Genomic DNA, 12800 nt, shown 5'->3' with positions numbered 1-12800 from the left:
TAGCCGACTCCTTTGTATTCAAAAAGGGACAAATGGGGCAGCTACAAAAGGAGAAACCCCCACAAAAGCATTTGATGTAATAATGTCATCACGTGTTTATGTATTTTAATGTTGTTTATGCCCATTCCTTCAACAATTTTAGCAAATCATTGCATGCAACTATTCCTTCTGCTCCATTTACTTCTGTCTTTAGTCATTTTTAATTAAAAATTGTCAATAAATTGGATTGTACCAGAAAAAAAAACCCTGTTGGGCAGGGTATTGATTCTATACTTACTGTAAATCGCCACTGAAAATGAATGAAAACTTTAAATGCACTTACTGTTATAGTTTGTTACATCGCCAATATAAACGTATTCAAGCAAAGATTCAATCTGAACAAATGACTCAGTTTAACACAAAGAGCCTCGTTTTGTGATTACAACTGCTTCATTTCATATAAACTGACTGAAACGTAATGAAATCAAACCCTCATCTGCAGCTGAAGGACTCACCGTAGACAAATGTCCCACTAGACTCAGTTGATCAACACTACTGATAATAACTCACTTCTCCTCAAGGAATCTGCTGTTTTTTCCTCGCCTCGGTGTGCTGACTTCTCAGCGGGGAAAAAATCAAACAAAAACACAAACCTAGGCAGGAATGGCATGCTGGAATATTTTGCCCACTCAAAGTGATTGATTAGATCCCTGCAGACTCCTGCAGGATTTTGGTGAGAGCAGAGGGGGGATCGCACCGTCCCAACAGGCCCACTCATCGATGGGCTGATTGCTTCCTCATGGTCTCCTCTTGCTGAGGCCTCACACTGGTAACCAACACCAGACAGCAACAACACCTCCCTCCAGCTTGACAAGTCATTGAGAATAGAGCCTGAGGAGAAAATCTTACTTCTTCTTGAAGTTCGTGCCAAAAAAGCAGCAGCATTTTAAGATAATTTCACTTTTTTTTTCAGCGTCAAATGTGTTCATTACTTCTCTACCTTGAAAGTGGTGAACAACCTGAAATGCCACATCAAAGAGATATCTGTCCAGACCCCCCCCAAGCATGTGCAGGCTTTAGGCCCCGAGAATCATCCCCTGGGCCGACAGCACTGATCGTACCCTCTTTCTGCACAGCTCACAGCAGCCTCGCAGCCTCGCTTCAGCTCTCACATTCCTCTCCTGGTGAAATCATATTTTCTAGCCGCTGCTGATTTGTTTGGTCGCAGCGGCGCCTGCATGATAGATGTTTTTCTGGCCGTGAAGCACCTCCCGTGCCCCTCACTGCACACCCCCCCCCCACCCTCAGACAGTTTGGAGGTATGTGGAGCTGTGGGTCCGTCCATCAGTGGAGTGACGGTGCCAGAACCTCTGCAGTCTGTGTGAAGCTCGTACAGATGTTGGCAGTCGGCTCGCCGAGCTGCTAATGCTGCGTGTGGCTGGCGGCCAGACATTATACTCAGAATAGTAACGGTGCTGAAAAATGCCTACCCAGCATGCCTAGCTCCAGGTATCGCTCTGTGCCAGCAACAACATACAGTAAAGGAATGGAATGGCAGGGAAGGTATGTCTGTGAGTGCATATGTGTTTGCAATGGATAAAGCTTATGTGAAAAGGCAGAATAGGAGACATTTTATGCATCAGATTAAAAATACTGTTACTTTCTAGAGGTGGTGCTCTTGAACTATAACTGTTAAAGCTGCTCTAAGCAGTATTTTATATTAACAATGGATCAAAAAACTATGTATAACATGAGACAGGTCATTTATAGTAACAATCCCACAAAAAAATAATCTCACCTGACTCAGCTTTATGGAGGGTTTTAGCGCCTCTTAGCTTATTGTTTTGGTTTTACAGCCCACAGCTTTACTGTTCGGTTCAGCCCCACAACTCGCATCAACTTCATGTTACAGGCACAGCCGGCAGCCGCTGTCAGCGACAAACCTCTGATAAAGCCACTGTACACGGCCTGCGCGGCACCACATAACAGACGGACTAAGTTAGCAACTGGAGTGGAACATGGAGCAGCTAAACAGCCAGATATTTAGATTTATTGGCTGTGCGCAGCCAGTTCAAAACAGAGAAACACACAAGCACACAACACAGTTTGTTCCATGCTGCAGTGGCAGAGGGGACACGAAAGTGAGCTCTCCTCCCGCAAAAATGGAGTCAATATTGGACTTACTTTGGTTGGATGACCAGAAACACTGCTCCAAAACAATGTCAATGTTGTTCTGTCTCTGGTGGATGTGTAAATAAGCAACTTTTTCGCTAACACATTCAACTTATCAACCAAAAAATCAGGTAACTGTCAGGTCAATTTGTTCCACTAATCACATGTGTTCTGTCTGCTGCTACACCAGCATCACAGAGGAGGTCTAGAGAAAATCCTGTCAAGGAATTTGGTCAATGAGACCTCTGGGACTTCTGGGGTGGCCATTTTGTTGTCAGCAAGTATGAGAGCAGCACCACTGGCTGTTTTTTTTTTTTTTTTTTTTTTTGGTTGCAAAACTTCTGTTGCATCATTTCATTATAACAATCTGCTGTCGCTGCTTTTTTCCCCCCATAACTGACTGTTGAATTTCTCCAAAGCTCCATATGTTAAGGGTGTTGGCCATTAATTTAAAACAAACAAGACACATAAAAAACCATCACCTAACTTGCAGGAGGTCAGATAAGCTCCCAGGCTCAACATCAGTGTCACACCACAGCAGTCATTCATTTATTTGCATGAAAACATTTCAGGTTGCTACTTTAAGTGCATGCACATCATGTCTGATGAGGAGAGGATCTTTGGACCGTGCTGCATTAAGTCTCATTCCAGGTGTCGAGCCATGTCGCCCAACACAGCAGCATTTAAACATCAGAACAGTGTATGTGTTGTCAAGGCCGAGCCTGTGTGAGGTTGATGTAGACGGGTGGCTGAGAGGCTCCAAAGTGGCCCGTGTTAAGGTCTGCGTTGTGTGGCCGCCGCCAATTACAAGTCTCAGAGCTTGAAACAAAATGTCTGCTGTGTAAACTGGTCAGCGGGGACAAATGAGGCAGTGTGTGGAGCTCGGTAAGGATGCCTGCCCCTTCTAATTAATGGGATGACTGACTTTTGCATGGAGTGTGGTGGCCCAGACTGATGGCCATTTGATTTGTCAACATGCGTCCTTTCACCTCATAATCCCCCCCCCCCCCCCAAAAAAAAACAAAAAAACAAAAAAAAAAACACGCACACTGTTTTTCTAGACAGCTTTGCCTCTGAGCACGTTCGTGATCTAAACTTGACTGTCTTGCTCTTGACAGCAGCATAAAGGAAATTTCTCCCCTAATATGGACATCATTACTGATATTTACTGATATCAATATCAGTTAACTAAATGTGAAAAACACCAGCAAGCGCAGCACAGATGCGTTCACCTTGGACTCAAGGTTAGAGCATATAGGACTTTTGCCTGAGGTTAGAATTGACTGTAATTATCTTTCACCCTGAGGTGAAATTGCACCTCGTTTGTAACCCAATTTTCATGTATTTGTTCGCTCTTGTTAGACTGCCGTGCTTTTTATCCAATAATAACCCAGCCGCACGCAGACACACTGACCGAAATGCGGACGAGTCAGTTCAATATCCAATTTAACTCCCCAATCAACCTTTTGCACTTTCCCTCACTGACATTTACTTCACAACGTACTGTGGTGCTCGACTTAATTAGTGTGCATGCGTGTTTCACATGTTGATACACGCGAACAGATGTGCTAAACGGGCCAGGCGCACTGCAGTAGATGACAACAAAAGGCTGCAAACTTCATTTTACTATGTATACACAGTGGACTCCTGTTAACCTTGGTTTCTGTGAGGTGGTTTTGTTTTCCACCTTCCTAAATGGTCCACTTGAGTGATTCTTTGTCTTGCTCAAGGAGACTAAATCAGATCCTCTAGTCGAAGATGGCATGCTTTTGTGTCTCTTGTCACATTTTTCTATTTCCACCTATTATATCTCAGGCATTTCTGCTGTCTTAGCATCACGATTATCAAGCTGCTGCAGACCTGATCTCTTGAGACAGACACATAACGCTTCTTTAATCGGACTCTTGCAGGACTGGAAGCCTCTCTCTTGACTCCGGCTGTGTTCTGCCAGACAAGGCAGTAGTCACACCAGATGCCCTCCCTGCTGAGAGCCGCCAACCCCGGGACCCCCCACCTTCACATGCTCACCTCACTTACCCCTCCCACCAGGAAGAATCAGCGGTGGGTCCACAACAGTGATAAAGAAAGCTCAGCTGTTCAAACAGTTGGAGGGAACACAGTGGGGGCGGTTGGAGGGATACATCAGCATATTTACTTTATAGAAATCAAACTCCATCCACATCAACACAGCAGCAAAGGAGCAGAGCACAAACCAAATGTCAGGGATAAGACAGTCGAAATTAAAAGTGGAAAATTCTGCAGTGAAACTGGATTGTTAGCTGCTCGTGAGCCTTTATGTATTTTATTCCCAAAACACTTTTTTATCTACCAAACTCTGATAACATATTTAGACATATTTATTTATTTAGCAAATGTTTTAAAAATCAATGGAAATATGTTCGACCTCGGTACTGCAAACACGAGATAAGGCCCTAAAACTTTCATTAAAAGAGGCACATATTAGATTGCATAAATATTGATTAGATCTTTATTTACACAAGTTAATTGAAGCATAGCTGCAGTGAAGAAGGCACTGAAGGGAGGCTGACTTAAAATGAGGTTTTGTTTGATAGATATTGCACAAGAAAGAAGCTAATTCTGCTTTGGGCTAAGACAAACTTCATCTTTGAAAGAAGAAATCCATCATGACCAAACCAAAAGTTGAATAAATCAAACATGAATGCAGGTTTTTAAGCCTGCTGGGTGTAGCTGTGATCGGTAGGGAAACCTCTACCTGACCAATGTCAGCCTGGTGACTAAAAGTCAACAAAATACTCCAAAAGTCTGATCCTCTTCACCTGCTGGCTGGAGCAGAAAGAGGAACAGACGTACGCTTTGGTATGAATGTGCTGACAGGACTATGATGTTTGTGCATATGTGGGGGGGGGGCATCACATTTACATTTCAAAGAGCACTGTTAGATTAAAGCGCATAGCTGTCAGGTCAGTGATGGGTTAAAGGGGTCATTGCTCAAAACAATGTACTGTTAATAGGTGACTCATTTTTGAATAGACTAGAGGAAGTGAACATATCTGATAGGAGATAACGCCTGCAGGGAAATGTGTTTTCAGTTAGAGCGTGAACTGAACGCCGTCTGAATGTCACCACACGGCCTATTATTTTAATTCAGGCAAATCATGCTACTTTTACTTTACTTTAAAAAGCGACACAAACATCAATTGGTTGAGATTATCAGTTGTGATTGGGTAACTCCCTCCAACTATCAGCCTGATTATTTGTGGTGTTTGCTCAGGAGGGGAACAAAGCACCTTCACAGAACCTCAGGGACTCTGAAGGCTCAACCCAGCCCCCTACCCAACTTTTATCCTCCACTCACCTCCCGCTGCTCATGTACCTGAGTACATGCTCTCCTCTGTTTCTCCATCCTGACCTATTGTTTGGTGACTGCCGATGCATGGCATGCAGGCCTTATAACATCATAAACAGATGTTTTACTCTTTCTAGTGCTGAAAAATATGGGCGCAGTATGGAGGCAAGATGAAAACAAGGGAGACTTTCCGGGCAACACAACCCATCACGTTGTATTTTAGCCTCATCACGCATCTTGTATATTGCCGCATCAAGGCTATTCAGCACATCAAGCTGTCTACATTTTTTCCAAAGTACCTGCCAAACTTGTTTCTGCAGCTCCCACATACATAACCACTTTTAACCTGACAGAATACACCAAACAAAATGTCATGTTTACTAAACCAAAATAGCCCAAATGAAGCATGGCATGTGACTTTGACCTTTAAAGTTTGTGCAAAATTACTCAGCACAACTCATATTTGCATATGGCCCCATTAACCCATCATTAGCTGGTTTCAGCTATTTTATATCAATGCAAATACTTACCAATACCAATGGTTCCCCACTACTTTGCCTGCCATACCACAGCCCGATCAAATATCCTTTCATTGACACCAAACAGTTTGAAGAGACTGCTCTTGGTTGCAACCGCTGTGAACACACCCAAGTCATGTCACATGGTAGTACATGGAGGTTGGATGACATTACACCGAAGTGACAGAAACTCCAAATAGAATTAGAATAGCAGTTGAAGGGTGCAAAAAGTATTGAAATTGCTGCTACAGAGAGAACAGAGAAGAAGTGCTGCAGTATTCCCTTTGCTCAAAAGGTGGAAATCCTACAACAACCAGAATGCACTGCACTCGTTGCCCTCCACGGCCTCTCCCAGACTGCTCCTATTGGATAGGCTTAACCTGAGTTTCCAGACCACACCACACCATCACCTTCAACATAATAACACAAAGCATAATTAGAATAACAATATTAAAACAGAGCATTATAATAAGGCAACTCAGACTTCCACAGAGAGGAACATGTTAGTACGGAGCTCAGTCCTTTGCTGTCAGAGCAGCTGGATTATCACAGAAAATGTCCCGGAAAAAACCTGGAAAATGATCTCTAGAAAAGAGTGGGAGCTCTCAGATTAGATGTGTTTTGTCTTGTGCTAAGAATCTGTAGTCAGCTACTGTTTCCAAGGCAAAGGATTCACTTTCTCTTGTCTTGCGTGGAGCAATTGACACTTTTATGGAAAGAGGACTCAATAACAGACTGAATGACTCGTTAAACAGAGATTTGTGGCAGCGATGCAAAAAGCAGCATGAGACAGGTGGAGGGTGTCTCTGGATACAGCTGTTGGATGTCTCCTAACCCCTTCACTCCCACTGCAGAGGGAGGTGTTGAGGTGAGAATGTAGCCCTTCCCAGCTGTAGTCTCTCTGACCCAAACAGTCGGGGTCCTTGCTGCCTTTGTGGAAACAAGCTGACAGGAAAGGTAAACACCAAGGTGTGGAAAGATCCTCTTCCTTCGGTGGTCTCGTCAGTCACACAACCCTGCATGGTTTAAACGCACCTTTAAATCAGGACCACGGGCTGTAAACGTCAGCCGGCAGAGCTGAAAAATTACGACGTTAGAGGAGATGTGTTGATCTGAGAGCTGCTCTTCTTGTTGTGAGATTTCTGGTGCACAGTGACCTCTAGAGGCAGAGATGATTGTGAGGAATGGGATGGCTCACCCTGAGCTTAATGAGTGTCCCTGAAAAGTAGCACATGCACTGCAGATCTCTGAGAAAAATGAATGTGTCAGTGGTTTTAATTGAGGTTCCATCAACAGAGAGGTGGACCCAAACAAGTTTCCAGCATGCAGTGATTTAAGGCTTCTAGATTAGAATTTTTTCAAATAGCATGCTAAAAAATATCCAAATTTGTCCCAATTTCACAGAAAAGAAGGAAAAGACTAAAACAAAAAAACAAAAAAAAAGTTTTTTGGCTTTTTTTTTCCATTTATTTTCATTTCGTGCTGCAGTTATTTTGCAGCACGCTCCCACAAGCACCCTCAAAAATACTTTCTTTGCAATATTAAGGCATATTAATAATAATTTTAATGCACATGATATTATTCAATGATATTCAAACAAAAGCAAGGTGAGGTTCAGATCTGATGGGAGAGTCTGCTTGGAAATCCAAGATGAGCAGGCGACTATTTTACTCTCTGACTCCAAAGAAAAGAAAGCAGATAAGTACAGCCATGAGAATGAGCTGACGCAGAGGAAGGATCTCAGAAAGACCAGCATGATGCTGTGGAAAGCTCAGAGTGACCTTGAGCGGCAGACTTCTAAGAGTCAAACTGGAGGAAGAATGAGGTACTGCAAAATCAAATGGATGCAATGGCTGGAGCTGATTCACAGCGAAGACACAGTAAAGCTTGAGCTCTCTCAAAAGCACAACAGTTGGAGGAACATCTTTTATTTGAGAGGGCTCAAGCTCAGAAGAAACTGAGCAAGATGGAGGAAGCGCTTCCAGCGAGAGAAAACCTCCCTGCTGAAAGAGATGGAGAAATCCAGAGCTTTCTATGGTCTGCATGGTGAGCTGACACACTGCTCAAGTACACACATTTGAGGCAATTTACTATTTCCATTTTATGCTTTACAGTTGTACTTCATTTGACAGCCATAGCTATAGCCAGTGTTGTGCAAGTAACAGAAAATTGACAATTAGTTACTGTAATTAGGAATAAAAATAATTAGTTACAAGGGAAAGTAACTCTTACAATGCTTAGTTATCTTATTAATGCAGACATAGCTGTTTTTTTAGCATTGCTGTGGCACAGTGTGGGACAAGTCAACTGTCTTCATCATGTCCCCATTATGACTGCTGTGATAGGAGTTATTAATACTCCCAACCACTAGAGGGCAGCAACTACAAGTGTTCCTACCTGTAAGGTACACTTGCATTGTCATGGTGAGACACTACGATTTGGGAGAAGAACACTGGGGAATAGGCTGCGTTTGTCTGCTGTCCTCTGTAGTAGTAGGACAAAAGTCTTTGTAATTCCATTCTGTATTTATTATTATTATTCCAGCTTGAGAGATATTCAAGCGATTTTTGTTTAGTAGTTTTCTGATGATTTTGAAGAAGCTGGGAAGAAGTGTGAAAAAAGAAACACAAATGTTCATACAAAAAATAGCAACGTGTGGATTCTAATACATTTTTATTTTCTCTCGTGGATCATGTTCACTCTACATGCTCCCTCCCTCTCCTCTCAACTACACACCCTTTTTTCTTGGCTTCCCCTGCGAGCCACACCTTTACCTCAACAGCGAACGCTTGTCTGAAATTTCTGTTTGGCTTTTGGGAGCGCCATGCTTCCATAATCTGAACCCTTGTGTTTGTATTTTTATCCATGACCTGAACGCTTATTATTTACACTTTCAAACAGTGAGGATCATGTGAATTCTCTCAGACTACAGCACATGGTTTTGTTGAGATGACAGCACCAACTTGAAGGCAGGGCTTTGTAGCCCAAATGGCTTCATTTGGTACTGGAGAACTTGTACTGTATTTGTACTGTGTATTGAAAGTAGTCATTAGACAGAGGGTTATATTCCCTTTACACCACCTACTTTCAGTACAACTGGGAATTTTACAAAAAAAAGCATGGCTGTTTCATGGGCTCGCCACTATCTCCCATTGTGGCCAATCTCTACATGCAAGAAGCAAAAGGCAGAGCCATGAACTGCTTCATAGGAACATCACAGAGACACTGGTTTAAATACTTATGTGGGATGGTGTAAAAGCTAATTAAACTCTACCTATGAAGTCCTTGAAGCCTGACTGTAAACTGCATTTTTGTGGCGGCAATACTTGTTTTACAATTTTATAACGTCAGGGTGCAGTCCTTGCCATGTTGAACTCAATGGACTGTTTGGTATGATAAGTGGGTTACAGGTTACACAATCCTCAAAACAGTTGCTGCCACCTTGAAAATGAAAAACATTACGTATAGTCCCATATCAATTAGAAGCATAGTAGATGATGGTTATGTGTCACTCGAACAAATAAACTGTGAATAAAAGAGTAGATACCAAAATTCAATTCAGCTCTTCTATTAATCTCTTATTTTACTTTGAACCTCATGTTGGCTGACGGTGTTTTGGACTGCCCTGTCCGCTCAGAGTTGACGTGGCCCTGAAATCTGACCCACTTTTGTTGCCTTGTGCAGCCCGGCTAGCTCAGTCGGTAGAGCATGAGACTCTTAATCTCAGGGTCGTGGGTTCGAGCCCCACGTTGGGCGATGGTGTTTTGGACTACCCTGTCCACTCATCCTCTCACTTTCCCTCACATGTGTTGGACAAATGATGGAACCATGATGGACACTGGACATTTGTGGTTGTTCTTAACTGAACTCTAGCTTTCTGTTGTCAGGATGGCTTAGTGGTCTAAAAGCACCAGACTTAAGGATGGACACCTTCCTGAGCAAAGGAACTTCCCCCAGTCTCCAGTCAGTTGAGCACAAGACTCTTAATCTCATGGTCATGATTTGAGCCCCACATTGGTCTGCTGTAGTCTTCGTAATCTATACATTTATGGTCTGTGGTATGAGAGAAGGCCGATCCAGATCCAACAGAGCCGACGCAGCCATGAAATCTGACCAACTTTTTTGCCTTATGTGGCCCGGCTAGCTCAGTCGGTAGAGCATGAGACTCTTAATCTCAGGGTCGTGGGTTCGAGCCCCACGTTGGGCGATGGTGTTTTGGACTTCTCTGTCCACTAATCATATGACTCATGATGGATGGACAGAATGGTTAAAGCACACCATCGCTGTGAATGCTACTTAAACCCAAGTGGTTGTTGTCTGTGAATTAGCATAATTAACTACACAGTGTGAAATTCGATCTTGACCGTCATCATTCAGTTAGTGCAGCCCTGAAATCCAACCTTTTTTCCCTCACCCAATCTGTCCAGCTGAGCTGATAAGAGCATGAAACGCTCAGTCTCAGGGTTGTGGGTTCAAGCCACACATTGGTGACGTGGCTTTGGACAGCTCTGTCCACTCATCAGATAACTTTACCATGGATGTCTTTGACTTGTGATGGATGGACACACTTACGGCTCCTCTCATTTGTCTGCTTGTGCCTCCTCAACTCCTCCTTCCTCCTGCCTAGGACCCAGAAATCAATAATTGGTGTGCCATCTTGAAGAATGCCTCATTTCCTAAAAAGCATCTTGAGGAGAGAGGAGGATTCCTTTGCAGAAGTCTTTTCGACACCCGTGATGTATAAACACACAGCTGGACTACACAAACCATGGCAGGAGCAGGACCCTACAAATGTGAGTGTTTTGCTTTTAGAGCCCCCACATGCGGCACTGCTTACTGAACTACGCACTCAGTCTTTAGCTACTTTAAAATCTCCCCTTAAAACCTTTCTTTTTCTGAAATCTTTTGGAAATGTTTGATACATTTTTATTCATACTGATCTCAGTAGAATACATGCTGTAAGTGAATTGAGAAAATGTACAAAGAGAGCATCACCCCCAAGTTCTATTCAGAAACTTTGCTCCTGAAAATGAAATGACTGAACTGAAAATGATGTCATTCACCACAGATGCCTGAAAATGACCCCTAAACACACGGTATTATGGGTAAAAGAGGCAAACACAAAGAAGCCAGCAGCCAAACAACACAACAGTGTTCAGACTGAGCCCCTGCCACAGTTACAGGAAGGACAATCACAGTTATTTCGTCTATAAGATCCTGAACCTACACAAGCTTACAGACAAAATAACTGTGGCCATCTAGAAAACTGTCAGCAATGCAAGAAGCAGCAGCTTATGTGGGCTTTATTCTGCTGGATGTCAGTTTTTGCTCTTGATCCAGGCTTACACAAACAGCAGACTGCTGCATGAGATTGAAAACAGGGAAATGAAGAAATGACTCAGCGACTGTTTGGCTGATTATCTTGCAAATCCTCCAGAAAAATGAATTATCATTGTTATCAGTGACATGAGTGAGTCACTCCCCAAACAGGACTCAACCTCAGAGCAAAGACGAAGCGCAGTGGTGGAGGAAGATCCAAGTAAAAGTAGAGAGAGGATGCTCTGAAAATCCTCCAGTACAAGAAAAAGTCCTGAATTCATAATGTATTATCAGCAAATCAATATTCATTTTTAGCATGTGCATCCATTATATAAGCATATCGTGTGTCTTATATAAAAAGAAGCCAGTAACTTTAAGTGTTAAATAAATATTTCCCTCTGAAATGTAATGGAGCAGAAGTATAAAGCAGCACATAATGAAAATACTCTGAATCGTAGGCTACCTCAGCACAGTCGTTCGGTTCATGTACTTCAGTTCTACTCCCAACACATGATGCTGGTGTTCCTCAGAGAAAGAGCTTTGTTCTGGTGACTTCTGCCAGAGGGATGATGAGTCGAATCATCCTGTTAAAGAAATCCTTCATGGATCTTCAGAAATGTATTTTCAAGGCTAATGAAGCACAGATTAACAGTAGCCTCATTGGCAAAAAGTGTTCGCTTTAAATCAAATTATTCAACACTTAATCTCTTTAATTCCTGTTTCTATCACTATGTTGTTGCTTTAAAATAACAGATAAGGCTACGACATTGCTACCGAATGTCTGTTTCTTCATCTAAGTGCTTTTGTCATGATCAGTTGTTCTTAAATGTCGTCTTCACATTTGGCAAGTGACTCTCACCATATGCACAGGCTTCACTGTGACCCATTCGCATTAATCCAGCGGATTGAGCTCAAATGACCCAGATTGAGTTTGCCGCTTGTGATGCCAGCAGCTTTATGCACGCGAACAACATTTAGGAGAAGGACTACATCCAAAATAACGTTGAAGAAAGGTCGGCCGGCAGAAAATCAATGTACAGGTGCTTTCATCTCCTGCTCGGCTCACACTTTGACTGCTTTTATCGCTCAGTTCAACTGCTTTTAGGCGTTAAATGTTTATCTGAGTCGTCGTTCACTATTTAAATGGCAGTTCAACTCCTTCCTTTCAGTTCTTAAAACTCAACCAAAGGAGCTTCCTCTCAGTGCTATTGTTATTTTAAGTATGTTTGATGTGTACTTTTAAAAAGTGCACTACATTACAAATACTTTTAAGCGTAGGAACGTGTACTTATGAGGAGTATACTTATTTTCAAGTCCTTTTTCATGCACTTTTTTGTGTACTTTGATTTCACTTCATTGAAAGAATACTTAAGTATATTTCCAACACATTGGTGATAGAACTGCAACTGAACTGAACTGAACTGAACTGCGGGTGTTTTGAACGCTCATGAATCCTGATTTTCACCTGCGTACTTCAGTACACT

At 42.6% G+C, this 12800-nt stretch overlaps 2 non-coding genes across 2 annotated transcripts; both read left to right on the top strand.

Moving 5' to 3' along the window:
• The first annotated feature begins 9680 nt into the window (after positions 1-9680).
• Positions 9681-9753, top strand: trnak-cuu (transfer RNA lysine (anticodon CUU)). Its single transcript has one exon. It is a non-coding gene; the product is annotated as a tRNA-Lys (tRNA).
• A 378-nt stretch (positions 9754-10131) lies between these two features.
• trnak-cuu (transfer RNA lysine (anticodon CUU)) lies at positions 10132-10204 on the top strand. The gene has a single exon. It is a non-coding gene; the product is annotated as a tRNA-Lys (tRNA).
• The last annotated feature ends 2596 nt before the right edge of the window (positions 10205-12800 follow it).

Source organism: Chaetodon auriga, chromosome 22 (assembly GCF_051107435.1).
Source record: "Chaetodon auriga isolate fChaAug3 chromosome 22, fChaAug3.hap1, whole genome shotgun sequence".
NCBI lineage: Eukaryota > Metazoa > Chordata > Actinopteri > Chaetodontiformes > Chaetodontidae > Chaetodon > Chaetodon auriga.
This window is presented reverse-complemented; position numbering and strand designations above follow the sequence as displayed.